Here is a 20,363-nt window from a genome sequence, read left to right as displayed (position 1 = left end):
AGATATTTCCATGTTTATGCAGATGGCGGTGTAGATACTTCCATGTTTATATAGACGGTGGTGTAGATATTACCATGTTTATACAGATAGCGGTGTAGATATTTCCATGCTTATACAGATCGTGGTGAAGATATTTCCATGTTTATACAGATCACGGTGTAGATATTTCTATGTTTATACAGATCGCGGTGTAGATATTTCCATGTTTATACAGATAGCGTTGTAGATATTTCCATGTTTATACAGATAGCAGTGTAGATATTTCCATGTTTATAGAGATAGCGGTGTAGGTATTTCCATGTTTATAGACATAGCAGTGTAGATATATCCATGTTTATATAGATGGCGTTGTAGATATTTCCATGTTTATACCGATAGATGTGTTGGTATTTCTTCGTTTATACAGATAGCGATGTAGATATTTCCATGTTTATACAGCTCGCGGTGCAGATATTTATATCTTTATACAGATGGCATTGTAGATATTTCCTTATTCACACAGATGGCGTTGTAGATGTATCCATGTTTATACAGATGGCGGAGTAGTTAGTTCCATGTTTATGGAGATGGCAGTGTAGATATTTTCATGTTTATAGAGATGGCGGTGTAGATATTTCCATGTTTATAGAGATAGCAGTGTAGATATTTACATGTTTATACAGATGACTGTAGAGGTATTTCCATGTTTTACCGATGGCTCTGCAGATATTTCCATGTTTATAGAGATAGCGGTGTAGATATTTCCATGTTTGTACAGATGGCGTTGTTGATAATTCCATCTATACACAGATGGCCGTGTAGATATTTCCATGTTTATACAGATGGCAGCGTAGATATTTCCATGGACATGCAGATGGCGGTGTAGATATTTCCATGTTTATACAGATAGCGGTGTAGATATTTCCATGTTTTCACAGATGGTGGTGTAGATGTTTCCGTGTTTATACACATGGCGGAGTAGATACTTCCATCTTTATGGAGATGGCAGTGTAGATATTTTCATGTTTATAGAGACGGCGGTGTAGATATTTCCATATTTATAGAGATAGCGGTGTAGATATTTCCATCTTTCTACAGATGGCAGTGTAGATATTTCCATGTTTATACAGATGGCGGTGTAGATATTTCCATACTTATAGAGTTGTCTGTGTACATATTTCCATGTGTATACAGATGGTATTGTAGGTATCTCCATGTATATACAGATGGTGGTGTAGATATTTCCATGTTTATTCAGATGACTGTGTAGATATTTCCATGTTTTGCAGATGGCAGTGTAGATATTTCAATGTTTATAGAGATGGCGTTGTAGATATTTCCATGTTTATACAGATTGCGGTGTAGATATTTCCATGTTTATACAGATAGCGGTGTATATATTTCCATGTTTTTACAGATATCGGTGTAGATATTTCCATGTTTACACAGATTGCGGTGTAGATATTTCCATCTTTCTACAGATGGCATTGTAGATATTTCCATGTTTATGCAGATGGCGGTGTAGGTATTTCCATGTTTATATAGATGGTGGTGTAGATATTACCATGTTTATACAGATAGCGGTGTAGATATTTCCATGTTTATACAGATCGTGGTGAAGATATTTCCATGTTTATACAGATCGCGGTGTAGATATTTCCATGTTTATACAGATCGCTGTGCAGATATTTCCATGTTTATACAGATAGCGGTGTAGATATTTCCATGTTTATACAGATAGCGGTGTAGATATTTCCATGTTTATAGAGATAGCGGTGTAGGTATTTCCATGTTTATAGACATACCTGTGTACATATTTCCATGTTTATATAGATGGCGTTGTAGATATTTCCATGTTTTTACCGATAGATGTGTTGGTATTTCCATGTTTATACAGATAGCGATGTAGATATTTCCATCTTTATACAGCTCGCGGTGCAGATATTTATATCTTTATACTGATGGCATTTTAGATATTTCCTTATTCACACAGATGGCGGTGTAGATGTTTCCATGTTTATACAGATGGTGGAGTAGTTAGTTCCATGTTTATGGAGATGGCAGTGTAGATATTTTCATGTTTATAGAGATGGCGGTGTAGATATTTCCATGTTTATAGAGATAGCAGTGTAGATATTTACATGTTTATACAGATGGCTGTGTAGATATTTCCATGTGTATAGAGATGGCATTGTAGATATTTCCATGTTTATACAGATGACTGAAGAGGTATTTCCATGTTTTACCGATGGCTCTGCAGATATTTCCATGTTTATAGAGATAGCGGTGTAGATATTTCCATGTTTGTACAGATGGCGTTGTTGATATTTCCATCTATACACAGATGGCGGTGTAGATATTTCCATGTTTATACAGATGGCAGCGTAGATATTTCCATGGACATGCAGTTGGCGGTGTAGATATTTCCATGTTTATGCAGATAGCGGTGTAGATATTTCCATGTTTTCACAGATGGTGGTGTGGATATTTCCGTGTGTATACACATGGCAGAGTAGATACTTCCATCTTTATGGAGATGGCAGTCTAGATATTTTCATGTTTATAGAGATGGCGGTGTAGATATTTCCATATTTATAGAGATAGCGGTGTAGATAATTCCATCTTTCTACAGATGGCAGTGTAGATATTTCCATGTTTATACAGATGGCGGTGTAGATATTTCCATACTTATACAGAGGTCTGTGTAGATATTTCCATGTGTATACAGATGGTATTGTAGGTATCTCCATGTTTATACAGATGGTGGTGTAGATATTTCCATGTTTATTCAGATGACTGTGTAGAAATTTCCGTGTTTTACAGATGGCAGTGTAGATATTTCAATGTTTATAGAGATGGCGCTGTAGATATTCCATGTTTATACAGATCGCGGTGTAGATACTTCCATGTTTATACAGATAGCGGTGTAGATATTCCCATGTTTTTACAGATAACGGTGTAGATATTTCCATGTTTACACAGATTGCGGTGTAGATATTACCATCTTTCTACAGATGGCATTGTAGTTATTTCCATGTTTATGTAGATGGCGGTGTAGATACTTCCATGTTTATATAGATGGTGGTGTAGATATTACCATGTTTATACAGATAGCGGTGTAGATATTTCCATGTTTATACAGATCGTGGTGAAGATATTTCCATGTTTATACAGATCGCGGAGTAGATATTTCCATGTTTATACAGATCGCAGTGTAGATATATCCATGTTTATACAGATAGCGTTGTAGATATTTCCATGTTTATACAGATAGCAGTGTAGATATTTCCATGTTTATAGAGATTGCGGTGTAGGTATTTCCATGTTTATAGACATAGCAGAGTAGATATATCCATGTTTATATAGATGGCGTTGTAGATATTTCCATGTTCATACCGATATATGTGTTGATATTTCTACGTTTATACAGATAGCGATGTAATTATTTCCATGTTTATACAGATAGCGGTGTAGATATTTCCATGTTTATACAGATAGCGGTGTAGATATTTCCATGTTTATAGAGATAGCGGTGTAGTTATTTCCATGATTATAGACATAGCCGTGTAGATATTTCCATGTTTATATAGATGGCGTTGTAGATATTTCCATGTTTATAACGATAGATGTGTTGGTATTTCCACGTCTATACAGATAGCGATGTAGATATTTCCATGTTTATACAGCTCGCGGTGCAGATATTTATATCTTTATACAGATGGCATTGTAGATATTTCCTTATTCACACAGATGGCGGTGTAGATGTTTCCATGTTTATACAGATGGCGGAGTAGTTAGTTCCATGTTTATGGAGATGGCAGTGTAGATATTTTCATGTTTATAGAGATGGCGGTGTAGATATTTCCATGTTTATAGAGATAGCAGTGTAGATATTTATATGTTTATACAGATGGCTGTGTAGATATTTCCATGTGTATACAGATGGCATTGTAGATATTTCCATGTTTATACAGATGACTGAAGAGGTATTTCCATGTTTTACCGATGGCTCTGCAGATATTTCCATGTTTATAGGGATAGCGGTGTAGATATTTCCATGTTTGTACAGATGGCGTTGTTGATATTTCCATCTATACACAGATGGCCGTGTAGATATTTCCATGTTTATACAGATGGCAGCGTAGATATTTCCATGGACATGCAGATGGCGGTGTAGATATTTCCATGTTTATACAGATAGCGGTGTACATATTTCCATGTTTTCACAGATGGTGGTGTGGATACTTCCGTGTTTATACACATGGCAGAGTAGATACTTCCATCTTTATGGAGATGGCAGTGTAGATATTTTCATGTTTATAGAGATGGCGGTGTAGATATTTCCATATTTATAGAGATAGCGGTGTAGATAATTCCATCTTTCTACAGATGGCAGTGTAGATATTTCCATGTTTATACAGATGGCGGTGTAGATATTTCCATACTTATACAGATGTCTGTGTAGATATTTCCATGTGTATACAGATGGTATTGTAGTTATTTCCATGTTTATACAGATGGTGGTGTAGATATTTCCATGTTTATTCAGATGACTGTGTAGATATTTCCATGTTTTTACAGATGGCAGTGGAGATATTTCAATGTTTATAGAGATGGCGCTGTAGATATTCCATGTTTATACAGATCGCGGTGTAGATATTTCCATGTTTATACAGATAGCGGTGTACACATTTCCATGTTTTTACAGATAACGGTGTAGATATTTCCATGTTTACACAGATTGCGGTGTAGATATTTCCATCTATCTACAAATGGCATTGTAGATATTTCCATGTTTATGCAGATGGCGGTGTAGATATTTCCATGTTTATATAGATGGTGGTGTAGATATTACCATGTTTATACAGATAGCGGTGTAGATATTTCCATGTTTATACAGATCGTGGTGAAGATATTTCCATGTTTATACAGATCGCGGTGTAGATATTTCCATGTTTATACAGATCGCGGTGTAGATATTTCCATGTTTATACAGATAGCGTTGTAGATATTTCCATGTTTACAGACAGCAGTGTAGATATTTCCATGTTTATAGAATTAGCGGTGTAGGTATTTCCATGTTTATAGACATAGCAGTGTAGATATATCCATGTTTATATAGATGGCGTTGTAGATATTTCCATGTTTATACCGATAGATGTGTTGGTATTTCTACGTTTATACAGAGCGATGTAGATATTTCCATGTTTATACAGCTCGCGGTGCAGATATTTATATCTTTACACAGATGGCATTGTAGATATTTCCTTATTCACACAGATGGCGGTGTAGATGTTTCCATGTTTATACAGATGGCGGAGTAGTTAGTTCCATGTTTATGGAGATGGCAGTGTAGATATTTTCATGTTTATAGAGATGTCGGTGTAGATATTTCCATGTTTATAGAGATAGCAGTGTAGATATTTACATGTTTATACAGATGGCTGTGTAGATATTTCCATGTGTATACAGATGGCATTGTAGATACTTCCATGTTTATACAGATGACTGTAGAGGTATTTCCATGTTTTACCGATGGCTCTGCAGATATTTCCATGTTTATAGAGATAGCGGTGTAGATATTTCCATGTTTGTACAGATGGCGTTGTTGATATTTCCATCTATACACAGATGGCCGTGTAGATATTTCCATGTTTATACAGATGGCAGCGTAGATATTTCCATTGACATGCAGATGGCGGAGTAGATATTTCCATCTTTCTACAGATGGCAGTGTAGATATTTCCATGTTTATACAGATGGCGGTGTAGATATTTCCATACTTATAGAGATGTCTGTGTAGATATTTCCATGTGTATACAGATGGTATTGTAGGTATCTCCATGTTTATACAGATGGTGGTGTAGATATTTCCATGTTTATTCAGATGACTGTGTAGATATTTCCATGTTTTACAGATGGCAGTGTAGATATTTCAATGTTTATAGAGATGGCGCTGTAGATATTTCCATGTTTATACAGATCGCGGTGTAGGTATTTCCATGTATATACAGATAGCGGTGGAGATATTTCCATGTTTTTACAGATATCGGTGTAGATATTTCCATGTTTACACAGATTGCGGTGTAGATATTTCCATCTTTCTACAGATGGCATTGTAGATATTTCCATGTTTATGCAGATGGTGGTTTAGATATTTCCATGTTTATATTGATGGTAGTGTAGATATTACCATGTTTATACAGATAGCGGTGTAGATATTTCCATGTTTATACAGATCGTGGTGAAGATATTTCCATGTTTATACAGATCGCGGAGTAGATATTTCCATGTTTATACAGATCGCTGTGTACATATTTCCATGTTCATACAGATAGAGGTGTAGATATTTCCATGTTTATGCAGATAGCGGTGTAGATATTTCCATGTTAATAGAGATAGCGGTGTAGGTATTTCCATGTTTATAGACATAGCAGTGTAGATATTTCCATGTTTATATAGATGGCGTTGTAGATATTTCCATGTTTATACCGATAGATGTGTTGGTATTTCCACGTTTATACAGATAGCGATGTAGATATTTCCATGTTTATACAGCTCGTGGTGCAGATATTTATATCTTTATACAGATGGCATTGTAGATATTTCCTTATTCACACAGATGGCGGTGTAGATGTTTCCATGTTTATACAGATGGCGGAGTAGTAAGTTCCATGTTTATGGAGATGGCAGTGTAGATATTTTCATGTTTATAGAGATGGCGGTGTAGATATTTCCATGTTTATAGAGATAGCAGTGTAGATATTTACATGTTTATACAGATGGCTGTGTAGATATTTCCATGTGTATACAGTTGGCATTGCAGATATTTCCATGTTTATACAGATGACTGTAGAGGTATTTCCATGTTTTACAGATGGCTGTGCAGATATTTCCATGTTTATAGAGATAGCGGTGTTGATATTTCCATGTTTGTACAGATGGTGATGTTGATATTTCCATCTATACACAGATGGCCGTGTAGATATTTCCATGTTTATACAGATGGCAGCGTAGATATTTCCATGGACATGCAGATGGCGGTGTAGATATTTCCATGTTTATACAGATAGCGGTGTAGATATTTGCATGTTTTCACAGATGGTGGTGTAGATATTTCCGTGTTTATACACATGGCGGAGTAGATACTTCCATCTTTATGGAGATGGCAGTGTAGATATTTTCATGTTTATAGAGATGGCGGTGTAGATATTTCCATATTTATAGAGATAGCGGTGTAGATAATTCCATCTTTCTACAGATGGCAGTGTAGATATTTCCATGTTTATACAGATGGCGGTGTAGATATTTCCATACTTATACAGATGTCTGTGTAGATATTTCCATGTGTATACAGATGGTATTGTAGGTATTTCCATGTGTATACAGATGGCATTGTAGATATTTCCATGTTTATACAGATTACAGAAGAGGTATTTCCATGTTTTACCGATGGCTCTGCAGATATTTCCATGTTTATAGAGATAGCGGTGTAGATATTTCCATGTTTGTACAGATGGCATTGTTGATATTTCCATCTATACACAGATGGCCGTGTAGATATTTCCATGTTTATACAGATGGCAGTGTAGATATTTCCATGGACATGCAGATGGCGGTGTAGATATTTCCATCTTTCTACAGATGGCAGTGTAGATATTTCCATGTTTATACAGATGGCAGTGTAGATATGTCCATACTTATAGAGATGTCTGTGTAGATATTTCCATGTGTATACAGATGGTATTGTAGTTATTTCCATGTTTATACAGATGGTGGTGTAGATATTTCCATGTTTATTCAGATGACTGTATAGATATTTCCATATTTTTACAGATGGCAGTGGAGATATTTCAATGTTTATAGAGATGGCTCTGTAGATATTCCATGTTTATACAGATCGCGGTGTAGATATTTCCATGTTTACACAGATTGCGGTGTAGATATTTCCATCTTTCTACAAATGGCATTGTAGATATTTCCATGTTTATGCAGATGGCGGTGTAGATACTTTCATGTTTATATAGATGGTGGTGTAGATATTACCACGTTTATACAGATAGCGGTGCAGATATTTCCATGTTTATACAGATCGTGGTGAAGATATTTCCATGTGTATACAGATCGCGGTGTAGATATTTCCATGTTTATACAGATCGCGGTGTAGATATTTCCATGTTTATACAGATAGCGTTGTAGATATTTCCATGTTTACAGATAGCAGTGTAGATATTTCCATGTTTATAGAGATAGCGGTGTAGGTATTTCCATGTTTATAGACATAGCAGTGTAGATATATCCATGTTTATATAGATGGCGTTGTAGATATTTCCATGTTTATACCGATAGATGTGTTGGTATTTCTACGTTTATACCGATAGCGATGTAGATATTTCCATGTTTATACAGCTCGCGGTGCAGATATTTATATCTTTACACAGATGGCATTGTAGATATTTCCTTATTCACACAGATGGCGGTGTAGATGTTTCCATGTTTATACAGATGGCGGAGTAGTTAGTTCCATTTTTATGGAGATGGCAGTGTAGATATTTTCATGTTTATAGAGATGGCGGTGTAGATATTTCCATGTTTATAGAGATAGCAGTGTAGATATTTACATGTTTATACAGATGGCTGTGAAGATATTTCCATGTGTATACAGATGGCATTGTAGATATTTCCATGTTTATACCGATGACTGTAGAGGTATTTCCATGTTTTACCGATGGCTCTGCAGATATTTCCATGTTTATAGAGATAGCGGTGTAGATATTTCCATGTTTGTACAGATGGCGTTGTTGATATTTCCATCTATACACAGATGGCCGTGTAGATATTTCCATGTTTATACAGATGGTAGCGTAGATATTTCCATGGACATGCAGATGGCGGTGTAGATATTTCCATGTTTATACAGATAGCGGTGTAGATATTTCCATGTTTTCACAGATGGTGGTGTAGATGTTTCCGTGTTTATACACATGGCGGAGTAGATACTTCCATCTTTATGGAGATGGCAGTGTAGATATTTTCATGTTTATAGAGATGGCGGTGTAGATATTTCCATATTTATAGAGATAGCGGTGTAGATATTTCCATCTTTCTACAGATGGCAGTGTAGATATTTCCATGTTTATACAGATGGCGGTGTAGATATTTCCATACTTATAGAGTTGTCTGTGCACATATTTCCATGTGTATACAGATGGTATTGTAGGTATTTCCATGTTTATGCAGATGGCGGTGTAGATATTTCCATGTTTATATAGATGGTGGTGTAGATATTACCATGTTTATACAGATAGCGGTGTAGATATTTCCTTGTTTATACAGATCGTGGTGAAGATATTTCCATGTTTATACAGATCGCGGTGTAGATATTTCCATGTTTATACAGATCGCTGTGCAGATATTTCCATGTTTATACAGATAGCTGTGTAGATATTTCCATGTTTATACAGATAGCGGTGTAGATATTTCCATGTTTATAGAGATAGCGGTGTAGGTATTTCCATGTTTATAGACATAGCTGTGTAGATATTTCCATGTTTATATAGATGGCGTTGTAGATATTTCCATGTTTATACCGATAGATGTGTTGGTATTTCCACGTTTATACAGATAGCGATGTAGATATTTCCATGTTTATACAGCTCGCGGTGCAGATATTCATATCTTTTTACTGATGGCATTGTAGATATTTCCTTATTCACACAGATGGCGGTGTAGGTGTTTCCATGTTTATACAGATGGCGGAGTAGTTAGTTCCATGTTTATGGAGATGGCAGTGTAGATATTTTCATGTTTATAGAGATGGCGGTGTAGATATTTCCATGTTTATAGAGATAGCAGTGTAGATATTTACATGTTTATACAGATGGCTGTGTAGATATTTCCATGTGTATACAGATGGCATTGTAGATATTTCCATGTTTATACAGATGACTGAAGAGGTATTTCCATGTTTTACCGATGGCTCTGCAGATATTTCCATGTTTATAGAGATAGCGGTGTAGATATTTCCATGTTTGTACAGATGGCGTTGTTGATATTTCCATCTATACACAGATGGCCGTGTAGATATTTCCATGTTTATACAGATGGCAGCGTAGATATTTCCATGGACATGCAGATGGCGGTGTAGATATTTCCATGTTTATACAGATAGCGGTGTAGATATTTCCATGTTTTCACAGATGGTGGTCTGGATACTTCCGTGTTTATACACATGGCAGAGTAGATACTTCCATCTTTATGGAGATGGCAGTGTAGATATTTTCATGTTTATAGAGATGGCGGTGTAGATATTTCCATATTTATAGAGATAGCGGTGTAGATAATTCCATCTTTCTACAGATGGCAGTGTAGATATTTCCATGTTTATATAGATGGCGGTGTAGATATTTCCATACTTATACAGATGTCTGTGTAGATATTTCCATGTGTATACAGATGGTATTGTAGGTATTTCCATGTTTATACAGATGGTGGTGTAGATATTTCCATGTTTATTCAGATGACTATGTAGATATTTCCATGTTTTTACAGTTGGCAGTGTAGATATTTCCATGTTTATAGAGATGGCGCTGTAGATATTCCATGTTTATACAGATCGCGGTGTAGATATTTCCATGTTTATACAGATAGCGGTGTAGATATTTCCATGTTTTTAGAGATAACGGTGTATATATTTCCATGTTTACACAGATCGCGGTGTAGATATTTCCATCTTTCTACAGATGGCATTGTAGATATTTCCATGTTTATGCAGATGGCGGTGTAGATACTTCCATGTTTATATAGACGGTGGTGTAGATATTACCATGTTTATACAGATAGCGGTGTAGGTATTTCCATGTTTATACAGATCGTGGTGAAGATATTTCCATGTTTATACAGATCACGGTGTAGATATTTCCATGTTTATACAGATCGCGGTGTAGATATTTCCAAGTTTATACAGATAGCGTTGTAGATATTTCCATGTTAATACAGATAGCAGTGTAGATATTTCCATGTTTATAGAGATAGCGGTGTAGGTATTTCCATGTTTATAGACATAGCAGTGTAGATATATCCATGTTTATATAGATGGCGTTGTAGATATTTCCATGTTTATACCGATAGATGTGTTGGTATTTCTACGTTTATACAGATAGCGATGTAGATATTTCCATGTTTATACAGCTCGCGGTGCAGATATTTATATCTTTATACAGATGGCATTGTAGATATTTCCTTATTCACACAGATGGCGGTGTAGATGTTTCCATGTTTATACAGATGGAGGAGTAGTTAGTTCCATGTTTATGGAGATGGCAGTGTAGATATTTTCATGTTTATAGAGATGGCGGTGTAGATATTTCCATATTTATAGAGATAGCGGTGTAGATAATTCCATCTTTCTACAGATGGCAGTGTAGATATTTCCATGTTTATACAGATGGTGGTGTAGATATTTCCATACTTATACAGATGTCTGTGTAGATATTTCCATGTGTATACAGATGGTATTGTAGGTTTTTCCATGTTTATACAGATGGTGGTGTAGATATTTCCATGTTTATTCAGATGTCTGTGTAGATATTTCCATGTTTTACAGATGGCAGTGGAGATATTTCAATGTTTATAGAGATGGCGCTGTAGATATTTCCATGTTTATACAGATTGCGGTGTAGATATTTCCATGTTTATACACATAGCGGTGTAGATATTTCCATGTTTTTACAGATATCGGTGTAGATATTTCCATGTTTACACAGATTGCGGTGTAGATATTTCCATCTTTCTACAGATGGCATTGTAGATATTTCCATGTTTATGCAGATTGCGGTGTAGATATTTCCATGTTTATATAGATGGTGGTGTAGATATTACCATGTTTATACAGATAGCGGTGTAGATATTTCCATGTTTATACAGATCGTGGTGAAGATATTTCCATGTTTATACAGATCGCGGTGTAGATATTTCCATGTTTATACAGATCGCTGTGTAGATAGTTCCATGTTTATACAGATAGCGGTGTAGATATTTCCATGTGTATACAGATGGCATTGTAGATATTTCCATGTTTATACAGATGACTGTAGAGGTATTTCCATGTTTTACAGATGGCTGTGCAGATATTTCCATGTTTATAGAGATAGTGGTGTAGATATTTCCATGTTTATACAGATGGCGTTGTTGATATTTCCATCTATACACAGATGGCCGTGTAGATATTTCCATGTTTATACAGATGGCAGCGTAGATATTTCCATGGACATGCAGATGGCGGTGTATATATTTCCATGTTTATATAGATAGCGGTGTAGATATTTCCATGTTTTCACAGATGGTGGTGTAGATATTTCTGTGTTTATACAGATGGCGGCGTAGTTACTTCCATCTTTATGGAGATGGCAGTGTAGATATTTTCATGTTTATATAGATGGCGGTGTAGATATTTCCATGTTTATAGAGATAGCAGTGTAGATATTTACATGTTTATACAGCTCGCGGTGCAGATATTTATATCTTTATACAGATGGCATTGTAGATATTTCCTTATTCACACAGATGGCGGTGTAGATGTTTCCATGTTTATACAGATGGCGGAGTAGTTAGTTCCATGTTTATGGAGATGGCAGTGTAGATATTTTCATGTTTATAGAGATGGCGGTGTAGATATTTCCATGTTTATAGAGATAGCAGTGTAGAAATTTACATGTTTATACAGATGGCTGTGTAGATATTTCCATGTGTATACAGATGGCATTGTAGATATTTCCATGTTTATACAGATGACTGAAGAGGTATTTCCATGTTTTACCGATGGCTGTGCAGATATTTCCATGTTTATAGAGATAGCGGTGTAGATATTTCCATGTTTGTACAGATGGCGTTGTTGATATTTCCATCTATACACAGATGGCCGTGTAGATATTTCCATGTTTATACAGATGGCAGCGTAGATATTTCCATGGACATGCAGATGGCGGTGTAGATATTTCCATGTTTATACAGATAGTGGTGTAGATATTTCCATGTTTTCACAGATGGTGGTGTAGATGTTTCCGTGTTTATACACATGGCGGAGTAGATATTTCCATCTTTATGGAGATGGCAGTGTAGATATTTTCATGTTTATAAAGTTGGCGGTGTAGATATTTCCATATTTATAGAGATAGCGGTGTAGATATTTCCATCTTTCTACAGATGGCATTGTAGATATTTCCATGTTTATGCACATGGCGGTGTAGATATTTCCATGTTTATATAGATGGTGGTGTAGATATTACCATGTTTATACAGATAGCGGTGTAGATATTTCCATGTTTATACAGATCGCGGTGTAGATATTTCCATGTTTATACAGATCGCTGTGTAGATATTTCCATGTTTATACAGATAGCGGTGTAGATATTTCCATGTTTATACAGATAGCGGTGTAGATATTTCCATGTTTATAGAGATAGCGGTGTAGGTATTTCCATGTTTATAGACATAGCCGTGTAGATATTTCCATGTTTATATAGATGGCGTTGTAGATATTTCCATGTTTATACCGATAGATGTGTTGGTATTTCCACGTTTATACAGATAGCGATGTAGATATTTCCATGTTTATACAGCTCGCGGTGCAGATATTTATATCTTTATACTGATGGCATTGTAGATATTTCCTTATTCACACAGATGGCGGTGTAGATGTTTCCATGTTTATACAGATGGCGGAGTAGTTAGTTCCATGTTTATGGAGATGGCAGTGTAGATATTTTCATGTTTATAGAGATGGCGGTGTAGATATTTACATGTTTATAGAGATAGCAGTGTAGATATTTACATGTTTATACAGATGGCTGTGTAGATATTTCCATGTGTATACAGATGGCATTGTAGATATTTCCATGTTTATACAGATGACTGTAGAGGTATTTCCATGTTTTAGAGATGGCTGTGCAGATATTTCCATGTTTATAGAGATAGCGGTGTAGATATTTCCATGTTTGTACAGATGGCGTTGTTGATATTTCCATCTATACACAGATGGCCGTGTAGATATTTCCATGTTTATACAGATGGCAGTGTAGATATTTCCATGGACATGCAGATGGCGGTGTAGATATTTCCATGTTTATACAGATAGCGGTGTAGTTATTTCCATGTTTTCACAGATGGTGGTGTAGATATTTCCGTGTTTATACAGATGGCGGCGTAGTTACTTCCATCTTTATGGAGATGGCAGTGTAGATATTTTCATGTTTATAGAGATGGCGGTGTAGATATTTCCATATTTATAGAGATAGCGGTGTAGATATTTCCATCTTTCTACAGATGGCAGTGTAGATATTTCCATGTTTATACAGATGGCGGTGTAGATATTTCCATACTTATACAGATGTCTGTGTAGATATATCCATGTGTATACAGATGGTATTGTAGGTATTTACATGTTTATACAGATGGTGGTGTAGATATTTCCATGTTTATTCAGATGACTGTGTAGATATTTCCATGGTTTTACAGATGGCAGTGTAGATATTTCAATGTTTATAGAGATGGCGCTGTAGATACTTCCATGTTTATACAGATCACGGCGTAGGTATTTCCATGTTTTTACAGATATCGGTGTAGATATTTCCATGTTTACACAGATTGCAGTGTAGATATTTCCATCTTTCTACATATGGCATTGTAGATATTTCCATGTTTATGGAGATGGCAGTGTAGATATTTTCAGGTTTATAGAGATGGCAGTGTAGATATTTCCATGTTTATAGAGATAGCAGTGTAGATATTTACATGTTTATACAGATGGCTGTGTAGATATTTCCATGTGTATACAGATGGCATTGTAGTTATTTCCATGTTTATACAGATGACTGTAGAGGTATTTCCATGTTTTACCGATGGCTCTGCAGATATTTCCATGTTTATAGAGATAGCGGTGTAGATATTTCCATGTTTGTACAGATGGCGTTGTTGATATTTCCATCTATACACAGATGGCCGTGTAGATATTTCCATGTTTATACAGATGGCAGCGTAGATATTTCCATGGACATGCAGATGGCGGTGTAGATATTTCCATGTTTATACAGATAGTGGTGTAGATATTTCCATGTTTTCACAGATGGTGGTGTAGATGTTTCCGTGTTTATACACATGGCGGAGTAGTTATTTCCATCTTTATGGAGATGGCAGTGTAGATATTTTCATGTTTATAGAGTTGGCGGTGTAGATATTTCCATATTTATAGAGATAGCGGTGTAGATATTTCCATCTTTCTACAGATGGCAGTGTAGATATTTCCATGTTTATACAGATGGCGGTGTAGATATTTCCATACTTATACAGATGTCTGTGTATATATATCCATGTGTATACAGATGGTATTGTAGGTATTTCCATGTTTATACAGATGGTGGTGTAGATATTTCCATGTTTTTTCAGATGACTGTGTAGATATTTCCATGTTTTTACAGATGGCAGGGTAGATATTTCTATGTTTATAGAGATGGCGCTGTAGATATTTCCATGTTTATACAGATCGCGGTGTAGATATTTCCATGTATTTACAGATATCGGTGTAGATATTTCCATGTTTACACAAATTGCGGTGTAGATATTTCCATCTTTCTACAGATGGGGTTGTAGATATTTCCATGTTTATGCGGATGGCGTTGTAGATATTTCCATGTTTATATAGATGGTGGTGTAGATATTACCATGTTTTCACAGATAGCGGTGTAGATATTTCCATGTTTATACAGATTGCGGTGAAGATATTTCCATGTTTATACAGATCGCGTTGTAGATATTTCCATGTTTATACAGATCGCGGTGTAGATATTTCCATGTTTATACAGATAGCGGTGTAGATATTTCCATGTTTAAATAGATGGCGTTGCAGATATTTCCATGTTTATACCGATAGATGTGTTGGTATTTCCACGTTTATACAGATAGCGATGTAGATATTTCCATGTTTATATAGCTCGCGGAGCAGATATTTATAACTTTATACAGATGGCATTGTAGATATTTCCACATTCACACAGATGGCCATGTAGATATTTCCATGTTTATACAGATGGCAGCGAAGATATTTCCATGTACATGCAGATGGCGGTGTAGATATTTCCATGTTTATACAGATAGCGGTGTAGATATTTCCATGTTTTCACAGATGGTGGTGTAGATATTTCCGTATTTATACACATGGCGGAGTAGATACTTCCATCTTTATGGAGATGGCAGTGTAGATATTTTCATGTTTATAGAGATGGCGGTGTAGATATTTCCATATTTATAGAGATGGCGGTGTAGATAATTCCATCTTTCTACAGATGTCTGTGTAGATATTTCCATGTGTATACAGATGGTATTGTAGTTATTTCCATGTTTATACAGATGGTGGTGTAGATATTTCCATGTTTATTCAGATGACTGTGTAGATATTTCCATGTTTTTACAGATGGCAGTGGAGATATTTCAATGTTTATAGAGATGGCGCTGTAGATATTCCATGTTTATACAGATCGCGGTGTAGATATTTCCATGTTTATACAGATAGCGGTGTACACATTTCTATGTTTTTACAGATAACGGTGTAGATATTTCCATGTTTACACAGATTGCGGTGTAGATATTTCAATCTATCTACAAATGGCATTGTAGATATTTCCATGTTTATGCAGATGGCGGTGTAGATACTTCCATGTTTATATAGATGGTGGTGTAGATATTACCATGCTTATACAGATAGCGGTGTAGATATTTCCATGTTTATACAGATCGTGGTGAAGATATTTCCATGTTTATACAGATCGCGGTGTAGATATTTCCATGTTTATACAGATCGCGGTGTAGATATTTCCATGTTTATACAGATAGCGTTGTAGATATTTCCATGTTTACAGACAGCAGTGTAGATATTTCCATGTTTATAGAATTAGCGGTGTAGGTATTTCCATGTTTATAGACATAGCAGTGTAGATATATCCATGTTTATATAGACGGCGTTGTAGATATTTCCATGTTTATACCGATAGATGTGTTGGTATTTCTACGTTTATACAGATAGCGATGTAGATATTTCCATGTTTATACAGCTCGCGGTGCAGATATTTATATCTTTACACAGATGGCATTGTAGATATTTCCTTATTCACACAGATGGCGGTGTAGATGTTTCCATGTTTATACAGATGGCGGAGTAGTTAGTTCCATGTTTATGGAGATGGCAGTGTAGATATTTTCATGTTTATAGAGATGTCGGTGTAGATATTTCCATGTTTATAGAGATAGCAGTGTAGATATTTACATGTTTATAAAGATGGCTGTGTAGATATTTCCATGTGTATACAGATGGCATTGTAGATATTTCCATGTTTATACAGATGACTGTAGAGGTATTTCCATGTTTTACCGATGGCTCTGCAGATATTTCCATGTTTATAGAGATAGCGGTGTAGGTATTTCCATGTTTGTACAGATGGCGTTGTTGATATTTCCATCTATACACAGATGGCCGTGTAGATATTTCCATGTTTATACAGATGGCAGCGTAGATATTTCCATTGACATGCAGATGGCGGAGTAGATATTTCCATCTTTCTACAGATGGCAGTGTAGATATTTCCATGTTTATACAGATGGCGGTGTAGATATTTCCATACTTATAGAGATGTCTGTGTAGATATTTCCATGTGTATACAGATGGTATTGTAAGTATCTCCATGTTTATACAGATGGTGGTGTAGATATTTCCATGTTTATTCAGATGACTGTGTAGATATTTCCATGTTTTACAGATGGCAGTGTAGATATTTCAATGTTTATAGAGATGGCGCTGTAGATATTTCCATGTTTATACAGATCGCGGTGTAGGTATTTCCATGTTTATACAGATAGCGGTGGAGATATTTCCATGTTTTTACAGATATCGGTGTAGATATTTCCATGTTTACACAGATTGCGGTGTAGATATTTCCATCTTTCTACAGATGGCATTGTAGATATTTCCATGTTTATGCAGATGGTGGTTTAGATATTTCCATGTTTATATTGATGGTAGTGTAGATATTACCATGTTTATACAGATAGCGGTGTAGATATTTCCATGTTTATACAGATCGTGGTGAAGATATTTCCATGTTTATACAGATCGCGGAGTAGATATTTCCATGTTTATACAGATCGCTGTGTACATATTTCCATGTTTATACAGATAGAGGTGTAGATATTTCCATGTTTATGCAGATAGCGGTGTAGATATTTCCATGTTAATAGAGATAGCGGTGTAGGTATTTCCATGTTTATAGACATAGCAGTGTAGATATTTCCATGTTTATATAGATGGCGTTGTAGATATTTCCATGTTTATACCGATAGATGTGTTGGTATTTCCACGTTTATACAGATAGCGATGTAGATATTTCCATGTTTATACAGCTCGCGGTGCAGATATTTATATCTTTATACAGATGGCATTGTAGATATTTCCTTATTCACACAGATGGCGGTGTAGATGTTTCCATGTTTATACAGATGGCGGAGTAGTAAGTTCCATGTTTATGGAGATGGCAGTGTAGATATTTTCATGTTTATAGAGATGGCGGTGTAGATATTTCCATGTTTATAGAGATAGCAGTGTAGATATTTACATGTTTATACAGATGGCTGTGTAGATATTTCCATGTGTATACAGTTGGCATTGTAGATATTTCCATGTTTATACAGATGACTGTAGAGGTATTTCCATGTTTTACAGATGGCTGTGCAGATATTTCCATGTTTATAGAGATAGCGGTGTTGATATTTCCATGTTTGTACAGATGGTGATGTTGATATTTCCATCTATACACAGATGGCCGTGTAGATATTTCCATGTTTATACAGATGGCAGCGTAGATATTTCCATGGACATGCAGATGGCGGTGTAGATATTTCCATGTTTATACAGATAGCGGTGTAGATATTTGCATGTTTTCACAGATGGTGGTGTAGATATTTCCGTGTTTATACACATGGCGGAGTAGATACTTCCATCTTTATGGAGATGGCAGTGTAGATATTTTCATGTTTATAGAGATGGCGGTGTAGATATTTCCATATTTATAGAGATAGCGGTGTAGATAATTCCATCTTTCTACAGATGGCAGTGTAGATATTTCCATGTTTATACAGATGGCGGTGTAGATATTTCCATACTTATACAGATGTCTGTGTAGATATTTCCATGTGTATACAGATGGTATTGTAGGTATTTCCATGTGTATACAGATGGCATTGTAGATATTTCCATGTTTATACAGATTACAGAAGAGGTATTTCCATGTTTTACCGATGGCTCTGCAGATATTTCCATGTTTATAGAGATAGCGGTGTAGATATTTCCATGTTTGTACAGATGGCGTTGTTGATATTTCCATCTATACACAGATGGCCGTGTAGATATTTCCATGTTTATACAGATGGCAGCGTAGATATTTCCATGGACATGCAGATGGCGGTGTAGATATTTCCATCTTTCTACAGATGGCAGTGTAGATATTTCCATGTTTATACAGATGGCAGTGTAGATATTTCCATACTTATAGAGATGTCTGTGTAGATATTTCCATGTGTATACAGATGGTATTGTAGTTATTTCCATGTTTATACAGATGGTGGTGTAGATATTTCCATGTTTATTCAGATGACTGTATAGATATTTCCATATTTTTACAGATGGCAGTGGAGATATTTCAATGTTTATAGAGATGGCTCTGTAGATATTCCATGTTTATACAGATCGCGGTGTAGATATTTCCATGTTTATACAGATAGCGGTGTAGATATTTCCATGTTTTTACAGATAACGGTGTAGATATTTCCATGTTTACACAGATTGCGGTGTAGATATTTCCATCTTTCTACAAATGGCATTGTAGATATTTCCATGTTTATGCAGATGGCGGTGTAGATACTTCCATGTTTATATAGATGGTGGTGTAGATATTACCACGTTTATACAGATAGCGGTGTAGATATTTCCATGTTTATACAGATCGTGGTGAAGATATTTCCATGTGTATACAGATCGCGGTGTAGATATTTCCTTGTTTATGCAGATCGCGGTGTAGATATTTCCATGTTTATACAGATAGCGTTGTAGATATTTCCATGTTTACAGATAGCAGTGTAGATATTTCCATGTTTATAGAGATAGCGGTGTAGGTATTTCCATGTTTATAGACATAGCAGTGTAGATATATCCATGTTTATATAGATGGCGTTGTAGATATTTCCATGTTTATACCGATAGATGTGTTGGTATTTCTACGTTTATACCGATAGCGATGTAGATATTTCCATGTTTATACAGCTCGCGGTGCAGATATTTATATCTT

This window comes from Pan paniscus, chromosome 7 (genome assembly GCF_029289425.2).
Source record: "Pan paniscus chromosome 7, NHGRI_mPanPan1-v2.0_pri, whole genome shotgun sequence".
Lineage (NCBI taxonomy): Eukaryota > Metazoa > Chordata > Mammalia > Primates > Hominidae > Pan > Pan paniscus.
Note: the sequence above shows the minus strand (reverse complement) of the source record.